Source organism: Trachypithecus francoisi, unplaced genomic scaffold, assembly GCF_009764315.1.
Source record: "Trachypithecus francoisi isolate TF-2019V2 unplaced genomic scaffold, Tfra_2.0 Lachesis_group19, whole genome shotgun sequence".
Taxonomy (NCBI): domain Eukaryota; kingdom Metazoa; phylum Chordata; class Mammalia; order Primates; family Cercopithecidae; genus Trachypithecus; species Trachypithecus francoisi.
The window spans coordinates 5,210,947-5,222,898 of NW_022681464.1; the positions used below are offsets into that span (position 1 = coordinate 5,210,947).

Genomic DNA, 11,952 nt, shown 5'->3' on the forward strand with positions numbered 1-11,952 from the left:
GAAAAGGGAATCTCTACCCCAAGACCAAAAATAATAAGTCCTGTTTTTGGTCCTGAACATCCAGAATTATGGAGGCTTACTGTGGCTTCATACCACCTTAGAATTTGGTCTGGAAACCAAACTATAGAAACAAGAGATTATAAGACATTTTACTCTATCAACCTAAATTCCAGCCTAACAGTTCCTTTACAAAGTTGTGTAAAACCCCCTTATATGTTAGTCATAGGAAATATAGTTATTAAACCAGACTCCCAAACTATAACGTGTGAAAATTGCAGATTGTTTACTTGCATTGATTCGACTTTTGATTGGCAGCACCGTATTCTGCTAGTGAGAGCAAGAGAAGGCGTGTGGATCCCTGTGTCCATGGACCGACCATGGGAGGCCTCGCCATCTATCTATATTTTAACTGAAGTATTAAAAGGCATTTTAAATAGATCCAAAAGATTCATTTTTACTTTAATTGCAGTGATTATGGGATTAATTGCAGTCATATCTACAGCCGCTGTGGCAGGAGTCGCATTGCACTCTTCTGTTCAGACAGTAAGCTTTGTTGACAATTGGCAAAAGAATTCCACAAGGTTGTGGAATTCACAATCGGGTATAGATCAAAAATTGGCTAATCAAATTAATGACCTTAGACAAACTGTTATTTGGATGGGAGATAGGCTCATGAGCTTGGAACATTGTTTCCAGTTACAGTGTGACTGGAATATGTCAGATTTTTGTATTACACCCCAAATTTATAATGAGTCTAAACATCACTGGGACATGGTTAGACGCCATTTACAGGGAAGAGAAGATAATCTCACTTTAGACATTTCTAAATTAAAACAACAAATTTTTGAAGCCTCTCAGAGTCACTTAAATATTGTGCCTAGAGCTGAGGCGTTAGATCAAGTGGCAAAAATCTTTATGGATTAAACCCCACGACTTGGAATGAGTCTATTAGAAACTCTACTGCAATAAATTTTGGAATTATGTGTCTCTGTTTAATCGGTTTGTTTTTAGTGTGCTGGACCAGTCAAAGAATCCTGCACCAAAATCGAGAGAACGAACAAGCCTTCATCGCCATGGCACATTTATATAGAGGAAAAGGGAGAGAAAATGTTGCAGGAAGTCAGGGACCTTGAACGGAGGGACTGGCTGGAGCCACAACAGAAAAACATAAAATATAAAGATTTCATGGACATTTTATTAGTTCTCCAAAATTTATACTTTTGTAATTTCTTATGTCTGTCTTTAATTTCTTAATCCCACCATTTTCTTTGTAAGATGAGGAGGATATATGTCACCTCAGGACCCTGTGATGATTGCCTTAACTACACAAATTGTTTGTAAAACATGTGTGTTTGAACAATATGAAATCTGGGCATCTTGAAAAAAGAACAGGATAACAGCGGTGTTCAGGAAACAAGGGAGGTAACCTTGAACTGGCCGCCAGTGAGCCGGAGGGAACAGAGCCATATCTTTTCTCCTTTTGCACACAAATAGGAGAGATATCACTGAATTCTTTTTCTCAGCAAGGAATATCCCTGAGAAAGAGAATGCGCTCTAAGGGTAGGCCTATAAACGACCCCCTTGGAGGCGTGCCGCCTTTTACAGCTGAAGCCGAAGGGATGAAATAAGCCCTGGCCTCCTGTAGTGCTCTCAGGCTTATTAGGAAGAGGAAATTCCCACCTAATAAATTTTGGTCAGTCAGGGTGTCTGCTTGAGGAATGGAAAAATACTGAATATCAGAGGTCAAAAAAGTCAGGAAACTCCCCTTAATGCTAAAACAACAAGGTTATCTGGAAAGTCCCTAGCAGGGCAAGCGGCCGTTTGTGGTTTGGTCAAAGGGCGGGAACCAATGAACAACTGACTAATGTTTAACTTTAAATGTCAGCCAATTGTAAACCTACAACTGTAAAAATCCCCAGTGACTCTGTAACTTGCTGTAACTTGTTTGTGTCTGACTATAAAAGACGGCTGAACACCGAGCTCGGGGTCTCTCCCTAGGATCTGATGCCTAGCTGGAGGGAACTGAGTTCAAACTTGAAATAAAGTGATCCCTGCCACTTGGCTTTGTCTCTGGACTCTGGTGGTTGCTTTCGGGTCATCGCGGGTCTGGGCATTACATCTTGGGGGCTCGCCCGGGATTGCCCCTAAGCCCACCAGACCCCAGGCCAATGGGTCATCGCAAAAGTGAGTAAGCTGGCTCTGTTGATATGTTGTCTGTCTGCCTCTGAATAATCCCCCAGGGTCTGTATATGAGACTGATCTAGTCCTGGCGGACGCGCTATAGGACAGTCAGTGGAGGCTGGTGGGAGACGTCCTCTGGTACTCATCTGGGACTCTGTATTTTGTGGCCCATCTGCTTCTGGTCGGGTCCTAAGCCCAAGACGTGCTAGTGATCAATATATCTTGGTTGTTGGAAGTTATCTGTTGCACGCCCCTTACTAATTTACCTTGATTTACAGGAGCTTCGGAGCCAGTCCTGTACCAGGCCTAATATCCCTTACCACCCATCTTCTATCAACAGGACTTCCTCAGAATGGGCAACTCCCAGACCACACCACTTTCTCTCCTTGTCAATAATTTTAAGGATGTGAGAGCAAGGGGACATGATCTCAGTATAGAACTTAAAAAGGGAAAATTAATAACCTTCTGCCACTCTGAGTGGCCCACCTTCGGCGTAGGCTGGCCAGCTGAGGGAACTTTTTGCTTCCCCATTATCCTCCAGGTAAAATCAAGGGTTTTCCTGCCAGGTCGTTCGGGACACCCAGATCAGATCCCCTACGTTTTAGTCTGGCAAGATCTGGTGGAAAACCCGCCCCCGTGGCTAGCTCCCTTTCTGCTGACCTCTGAACCCTGTAAAACCCTAGTCACGCAACCAACTGGGACCACCAAAAGACCAAAAACTCCAACTGCCCCCTTGCCCCCTGTGTTGCCTGACAGCCAGGACCTCGCATCCTTGGAACCCCCGCCTTATCCTCCGCCTCCCTCACCCCATGCTCAAGCCCAACCGGCTGCACTCCCAGGAAGCCATGAGGGCCGAGAAGCGGCCACGGCATCAGGAGAAACTGAAAGTGAACATGGCTCAGGAGGACCGGCGGGATGAACGCGTGGGCGTGTCCATTGTGAGGCAACTCCGCGAGTTCCCGATTCCACTGTAGCGCTCCCCTTAAGGGAAATAGGAACCCCCGATGACACAGGCAACCCTAGACTCCAGTATTGGCCATTCTCTACCAGTGACCTGTATAACTGGAAAACTCAGAATGCCTGATTCTCTGAAAACCCCAAGGACCTAACAGCCCTTCTAGACAGTGTCATGTTCACTCATCAGCCCACCTGGGATGACTGCCAACAGCTCCTCCTCATTCTGTTCACAACGGAGGAATGGGAGAGAATCCAGATACAGGCTAAAAAGTTGGTTCCTGGAGATGACGGTCAACCAACTGCAAACCCCGACCTCATTAAGGCAGCATTTCCCTTGACCAGGCCAATGTGGGACTACAATACAGCAGAAGGTAGGGGAAAGCTACTCGTTTATCGCCAGACTCTAATGGCGGGTCTCCGGGCTGCAGCTCGCAAGCCCACTAGCCCACTAATTTGGCTAAGGTATATTCTGTTTTACAGGGAAAGACAGAAAGTCCCGCTGTTTATCTAGAAAGACTAATGGAAGCCTTTAGACAGTATACACCTATAGATCCAGAGGCACCTGAAAATCAGGCAGCAGTCGTTATGTCCTTTGTCAACCAGGCAGCTGCAGATATTAAGAAAAAGCTACAAAAATTAGAAGATTTGGAGGGAAAACAGGTCCAGGACCTCCTTCGCATAGCACAGAGAGTTTACAACAACAGAGATGCTCCAGAGGAAAGACAAATTAGGGCCACTGAGAAAATGACCAAAGTCCTGGCGGCGGTCATCCAAAAAGAACAACCACCGCCAGGAAGCACCCAATCCACGCGTGCCCCTAGGTGCAATCTGAGTAAAGACCAATGTGCATACTGTAGAGAAATTGGTCACTGGATAAAAGACTGCCCCAAAAAGAAACAGCGCCAGCCAGGCCAAGGGCAATGGCAGCCCAAATCTATGCCAATACTAGTTACTCAAGATACAGACTAGGGGAGACGGGGTTCGGATCCCCTCCCCGAACCTAGGGTAACCTTACAAGTGGAGGGGACCCCGTCCAGTTCCTGGTCGACACCGGGGCACAACATTCGGTCTTAGTCAAGCCCTGTGGAAAGTCATCTTCCAACTCCTCCTGGGTTCAAGGGGCCACAGGAACCAAAAGATATCCATGGACAACCCAGAGAGCAGTAAACTTGGGAACCGGGAAAGTGTCCCATAGCTTCCTGGTCATCCCTGACAGCCCTTGTCCCCTGTTGGGGAGAGATCTGTTGACAAAAATGGGGGCACAAATCCATTTTCAACCAGAAGGGCCCAAAGTGACTGACTCCCAAAACAGGCCACTATCTGTTCTTACCGTAACTCTAGAGGATGAGTACCAGCTTCACCAGGAGTTAACGCCTCCTAACCAAAATATAGACTCCTGGCTCCGGAGCTTCCCGGAGGCCTGGGCAGAAACAGGAGGGCTAGGGCTAGCAAAGCACCGTCCCACCATTTTTGTTGTGCTTAAGCCTGGGATGGACCCTGTTCGCGTGCGCCAATACCCAATGGCCCTGGAAGCCAAAGAGGGAATTATACCACACATCTGCCGACTCCTAGATCATGGAGTCCTACGCCCCTGCCACTCACCATGGAACACTCTGCTGCTACCAATACAAAAACCCAACAGTAAAGAATATAGGCTGGTACAAGACTTAAGAGAAGTCAATAAAAGGGTAATGGACATACACCCGACGGTGCCAAATCCATACACCCTCCTGAGTACCTTGAGTCCTGAAAATCAATGGTATACTGTTCTAGACCTAAAGGATGCTTTTTTCAGCCTGCCTTTAGCCTCTAAAAGCCAGGAAATTTTTGCCTTTGAGTGGACAGACTCTGAGAAAGGCATAAGTGGCCAACTGACGTGGACCAGACTGCCACAAGGATTCAAAAACTCCCCAACTCTGTTTGATGAAGCCCTCCACGAAGACTTGGGTGAGTACCGACGCCAACACCCCAGTATAACTCTCTTGCAGTATGTTGATGATCTCTTAATAGCGGCAACGTCCCCAGAGGCCTGCATCCAAGGAACCAAAGACCTCCTGAAAACCTTGGGAAACCTGGGTTATCGAGCCTCAGCTAAAAAGGCCCAGATCTGCAGGCTGGAGGTAACCTACTGTCCCGGCCAGCAGGATCATTAACACAGACCTTGGAGGAGGGGGTGGGAATTTAGAGAGACAAGAGACACAAGAAATGGAGACAAGACAGTATTCTGATCAAGTCTCATTTAATGGTGGCGGTACAATGCCTTATATAGGCTGGCAGGAAAGAGGAAGGGCTCAGAGCAGGAGGGGAGGGGAATAATGAGAGACGTCACCAGACGCATGCTCGGTAGACTTAGTCTTTCCCGGGCGCGGGAGGTTATCTAGGCGCGGGCGGGAAAAGTTCGCGCGCGCGGGTAAAGTTGATGATGAAGAACCAGGAAGTGCGCCATCTTGTCTCCACAATGCAGAGCTTAAGCAACAGAGGCCGCGGCAATTTCCGAGCCTCACGGCTCCGGACAACCTACTTGGGGTATCTACTTAGAGAGGGACAGCGCTGGCTAACAAATGCTCGAAAAGAAACTGTCCTACAGATCCCCAGACCGCAGTCAACACGACAGGTAAGAGAGTTCCTGGGATCTGCAGGGTTCTGCAGACTCCGGATACCTGGCTTCGCTGAACTGGCAAAACCCCTCTATCAGGCTACCAAAGAGCAGCAGCCCTTCAATTGGACCGAAGAGGCTGAGCAAGCTTTCCAGCAAATCAAAACTGCTCTGCTCTTGGCCCCCGCGCTGGGTCTTCCGGATGTCTCTAAGCCTTTCCACTTATACGTGGACGAAAGCCGGGGCATAGCGAAAGCAGTATTAACTCAAAATTTAGGTCCCTGGCGCAGACCGGTTGCATACCTCTCAAAGAGACTGGACCCGTAGCTGCAGGATGGCCTCCTTGCCTCCAGATGATTGCTGCAACGGCCCTGATGGTCACAGACGCTAACAAACTGGCCATGGGCCAAGAATTACAAGTCACCACCCCTCATGCTGTCGAAGGCATCCTCCGACAACCCCCTGACCGATGGCTCAGCAATGCTCGGCTTACCCATTATCAAGGGCTGTTACTAAACCCCCTCAGAATAACATTTAAGCCCCCGACAACCCTAAACCCAGCATCATTGCTGCCAGACCCAGACTTAAGTAAGCCACTCCACAACTGTGCTGAAATACTAGCCCAGGTACATGGAGTCAGAGAAGACCTCCAGGACCGACCGCTACCAGTTGCAGACCTCACCTGGTTCACTGATGGAAGCAGCTTCATTCACCAAGGACAGAGGTATGCGGGGGCGGCGGTAACCTCAGAGACTGAGATAATTTGGGCTGAGCCTTTACCTCCAGGAACATCGGCTCAAAAAGCTGAGTTAATAGCCTTGGCACAAGCCCTGAAACTAGGCAAAGACCGTAAACTGACAGTATATACTGACAGCCGGTATGCATTTGCCACCGTCCACATACATGGGGCTATATACAGAGAGAGGGGGCTTCTCACAGCTGAAGGAAAAGACATTAAAAACAATAAGAAATCTTAAATCTTCTGGCTGCCCTTTGGGAACCCAAAAAGCTGGCTATTGTCCACTGCCTGGGACATCAAAAGGCCACTAACCCAGTCACTCGAGGAAACAACCTGGCTGACCAGCCTGCAAAAGACGTGGCTAAAACCACTCCTCAGCTGCTGACCCTGCAGCTGCCTGATCCCGGGCCCAGAGAATTGCCCTTTCACCCAGAATACTCAGAAGAAGACCTCCAGTGGATAAGTAAACTCCCCGGAACACAGGTCAGTAATCAGTGGTGGAAAGATTCTAACAACAATACCATTCTCCCGGACAGGTTGGGGCAGCGAGTAATAGCACAAATCCACCAAAGCACTCATCTGGGCCTGCGGTGGATGTTAGGTTTGATTCAACACGCTGGACTAAAAATTAAAAACGCCCCTGAAAAAGTAGACGCCACGGTTAAAAACTGTGTAGAATGTCAACTCAATAACGCCAGTCACGGGGCCCAGACCACAGGAAAAAGACACAGGGGAGATAGACCTGGTATATAGTGGGAAATTGACTTTACTGAAATAAAGCCAGGAAAATATGGATACAAATATTTACTAGTTTTTATAGATACATTCTCAGGATGGGCAGAAGCTTTTCCGACAAAGAAAGAAACTTCACAGATTGTGACCAAAAAGATCCTAGAAGAGATCCTACCCAGGTACGGCTTTCCAGTCATGATAGGGTTGGATAATGGGCTGGCCTTCACTGCAAAGGTAAGTCAGGAACTGGCTTCCATCCTTGGGGCTAATTGGAAACTACATTGTGCTTATCGACCCCAAAGCTCAGGTCAGGTAGAAAGAATGAATAGAACATTAAAAGAGACCCTAACTAAATTGGCCATGGAGACTGGCGCTAACTGGGTAGTCCTCCTCCCCTATGCTCTGTTCTGGGCACGTAACTCTCCTTATAAACTAGGACTTACCCCTTATGAAATAATGTATGGCAAACCACCCCCTATCATCCCTAACCTTAAAGACAATCTCCTCAAAGCTGACACAGATAATGGTCTTGAACTTTTGTTTTCCTTACAAGCCCTACAGAGAGTTCATGAGGAAGTCTGGCCCAAGCTAAAAGAACTATATGAAGCTGGGCCTCCACCCATTCCACATCAATACAAACTGGGAGACTGGGTCCTCATCAAGCGCCACTGACAAGAAACCCTAGAACCCCGGTGGAAAGGACCATTCCAGGTGATCCTGACTACGCCTACGGCCCTCAAAGTGGAAGGCATCGCCGCCTGGATTCATCACACCCACGCCAAGCCTATAGACCCGCTCTCGGACCTTGTTACATCCTCGATGGGAGAGGCAGCAACCTGGACAGTTGACCGGACCAAAGAAAACCCTCTAAAACTTGTTCTATGCCGTCAGCAACCTAAACTGTAACTATGACACCTACCTCCTTTATAACTCTTCTACTTTTTTGGATCCCTTGTGGGGAGACCCAGGCGAACCCGGCAACATCCCCTTTCGCTTGGCGTTTCTTCCTGACTGAGAACTGGACCAATTATGCTCAGACAGAACAAAAGGGGCTATGTACCTGACTTCAGGAACTACCTGGCCTAGTAGCCGTCTCTTTCTCTGGCGTTCCCTTGTTCAGATCCAGACCACCCTACACGTGGCTATACAGAACCAGGAAAGGGAATTAAATGTCCAGCTTTCAACTTTAACTCCTACCCGCCCCTTTTCCTGGTTATCCCTATTAAAAGAAGGGTTAGAAATCGCAAACGCCACTGGCCTAGGCAATCTCTCTGCATGCTTCTTCTGCGCGGCTCTAGGGCGACCGCCGTTAACCACAGTTCCACTTCCAGGCCCGTCTAACGCTTCTCTCAGCCTAAACCCTAACAATAGCCACATACCACCCCCGATCCCTGATGTCCCCTTGTTCCTAAACCCTGGACAGACACAAGTTCCTTTTGTTATTCAAATGCCGGCACTACCCTCTGTAATACAACTTCCACTCCCAACTCAACCCTCTTTGCCCCTCCGGTTCTTTCTTCTGGTGCAATGGGACCCTATATAAGAACCTTTCCACTCAGGCCACTATAACCCTACTGTGTCTCCCTGTCACGCTAGTCCCCCAACTAACCTTGCACACCCCTGCAGAATTTTCCGCCCCTTTCCCTAGACCAAAACGAGCTATATTCCTCCCCCTAGTAGCCGGAGTCTCACTCACCACGTCCTTAGTTGCTGCAGGACTAGCCGGGGGAGCTTTAGGTCACTCCCTTATCCGCACTGCAAAACTCTCTCATCAATTCTCCATAGCTATGGAAGCTTCCGCCAAATCCCTTGCCTCATTACAGAGACAATTGACTTCCCTTGCCCAAGTTACTTTACAAAACCGCCGTGCACTAGACCTGTTAATGGCCAAAAAAGGAGGGACCTGTCTGTTCCTCAGAGAAGATTGTTGTTTCTACATAAATGAATCTGGACTCGTAGAAACGCGAGTTCAACAACTACATAAACTCAGCCTAGAATTGCAGCAACAACAATTCACCTCTGCTGCCAACAGCTGGTGGAATTCCTCCATGTACTCCCTTCTAGTGCCCCTCATAGGACCATTCATAAGTATACTTCTCTTACTCACTAAAGGACCACGTATAATCAACAGATTAACAAACTTTATAAAAGAAAGACTCAACACTGTCCAGCTTATGGTCTTGAGAGCCCAGTACCAACCTGTACTCACTGAGACTTCCGAGTCAGACATATAAGACCCAAGACTGGTTCTCAAGATACTAGAGAGAGGGGGGAATGAGGAGTGAAAAAATACTGAATATCAGAGGTCAGAAAAGTCAGGAAACTCCCCTTAATGCTAAAACAACAAGGTTATCTGGAAAGTCCCTAGCAGGGCAAGCGGCCGTTTGTGGTTTGGTCAAAGGGCGGGAACCAATGAACAACTGACTAATGTTTAACTTTAAATGTCAGCCAATTGTAAACCTGCAACTGTAAAAATCCCCAGTGACTCTGTAACTTGCTGTAACTTGTTTGTGTCTGACTATAAAAGACAGCTGAACACCGAGCTCGGGGTCTCTCCCTAGGATCTGATGCCTAGCTGGAGGGAATCGAGTTCGAACTCGAAATAAAGCAATCCCTGCCGCTTGGCTTTGTCTCTGGACTCTGGTGGTTGCTTTTGGGTCATCGTGGGTCTGGGCATTACATGCTCTCAAACCCTATTTCCTGATAAAATGTTATCAATGACTATGCGTGACCAAAATTTCATTAGCAATTTTAATTTTAATTTTAACACCATCCTGTGATCTCATCCTGCCCCCACTTACTTTGTAATATTCTATTACTTTGTAAAGTATATAATCTCAGTGTCATGATGACAATGGTGGTTTTGTTGAAAAGAAAAGGGGGAAATGTGGGGAAAAGAGAGGTCAGCCTGTTACTGTGTTTATATAGAAAGAAGTAAATTTATGAGACTCCATTTGGCTCTGTATTTGAGATGCTGTTAATCTGTGACTCTACCCCCAATCTTGTCCTTACAAGAGACATCGCTGTGGTAATTAAGGTTTAAAGGATTTGGGGCTGTAAGAAATGTGCTTTGTTAAACAAATGCCTAAAGGCTGCTTGTGGTTAAAGGCCATCACCATTCTCTGAAATCTCAGTAAAAGAAAAACATCTGTCTCCTGCCCATCCCTGGGAAATGGAACATCTCCGTGTATCTGTATGTCTTACTGTTGACTTACTCCTTTATCTTTTGAGCAATAAATACTGAGGGAACTCAGAGACCGGTGCCGGTGTGGGTCCTCTGTAAGCACAGCACCGGTCCTCTAGGCCCCGCTTTTCTTTCTCTATACTTTGTCTCTGTGTATTATTCTTTTTCTCAAGTCTCTCATTCCACCTAACGAGAAGCACCCACAGGTGTGGAGGGGCACACCACCCCTTCAAACAAAGACCAGTACTAAAGGGTTTTATAATGCTCCATTTTGTGTATGACAAACCTCAGACTTGCTCTGTCTTCTGTAGGACCAAGAACATCATGATCTGGGGCTAAAAAATCACAAACTGGAAGCTTCTGCAGGCTATAAAATTCAAGGTGATATTTACAGATGAGCTTTACGATGGATGGAAACTTACCTGTTCAGGATAGAAATTGGTTGGTAGGAGTCAGGTAGGAATAAAAAGTAGAAATAATAATCTACCACCAAACCAGAGAAGGAAGCCTATTTAATTCTTTTTGCTTTTTTAGAGGGAGTAAGTGGGAAAGGAAGAAGTCAGATTAGAAAACTGGTGCACCTGTTCCTCTCTAGGAACCTGAGTGTGCTAAGAAGTGTGGGCCAGGTGCGATGGCTCACACCTGTAATGCCAGCACTTTGGGAGGCTGAGGTGGACAGATCACCTGAGGTCAGGAGTTCGAGACTAGCCTGGCCAACATGGTGAGACCTCGTCTCTACTAAAAATATAAAAATTAGCCAGGTTTGGTGGTAGGCATCTGTAATCCCAGCTACTCAGGAGGCTGAGGCAAGAGAATCACTTGAACCTGGGAGGCCGAGGTTGTAGTGAGCTGAGATTGCATCACTGCACTCTAGCATGGGTGACAAAAGTGAGACTCTATCTAAAAAAAAAAAAAGAAAGAAAGAAATGTGGATGTTAGGGATGGGGAAGCTGTAGCAAGGAGGGAGCAGATTAGAATTTAAGCTACCAAAATGACTTAAACAAGTGCTCCTCACAAATGATATTAAATGACTGGTTCATGACATTTGGCAGTCTTTAAACAATTCAGAGAGATCAGCTTGAAAGTACAATATATGAGGAAAAAGGACATCTGTGTCAGGTGTCCTAAGACCATCCTCAGGTTCAATGACTCACTAGAAGAACACACAGAATACGAAAACATTGTTAAGCTCCCAATTACAGTTTGTTACGGCAAAAGAATACAGATTGAATCAGCAAAAAGGCTCATAGGCTATAGTACAGGAAAGGCCATGCTTCCAGTTGTCCTGTCTTAGAGGAGTCATATGAACAGCACTTAACTATCCCAGAAACAGTGTTGTGACAACATGAATGAAGTATTGCAAACCAGCAAAGTTCATCTGAGCTTTGGTGTCCTGGGTTTTTATTAGGGGATTGGTTACATGGGTATGGAGGGTGCCATTGCTGACCTTGGTTACTCAGTCTCTGGCCTCTTCAGGGTTCATATTGATATCCTGTGGCCCAAGGTCCCTACCACAAATCACATTGTTATCATAAACTATTTGGTGTGGCCCAAGATCCTAGG

At 46.8% G+C, this 11,952-nt stretch overlaps 1 long non-coding RNA gene across 1 annotated transcript; it reads left to right on the forward strand.

Moving 5' to 3' along the window:
• Positions 1-6,847: 6,847 nt before the first annotated feature.
• Positions 6,848-7,858, forward strand: LOC117063903. Its single transcript, XR_004429159.1, has 3 exons — positions 6,848-6,956; positions 7,294-7,384; positions 7,759-7,858. It is a non-coding gene; the product is annotated as an uncharacterized LOC117063903 (long non-coding RNA).
• Positions 7,859-11,952: the final 4,094 nt, after the last annotated feature.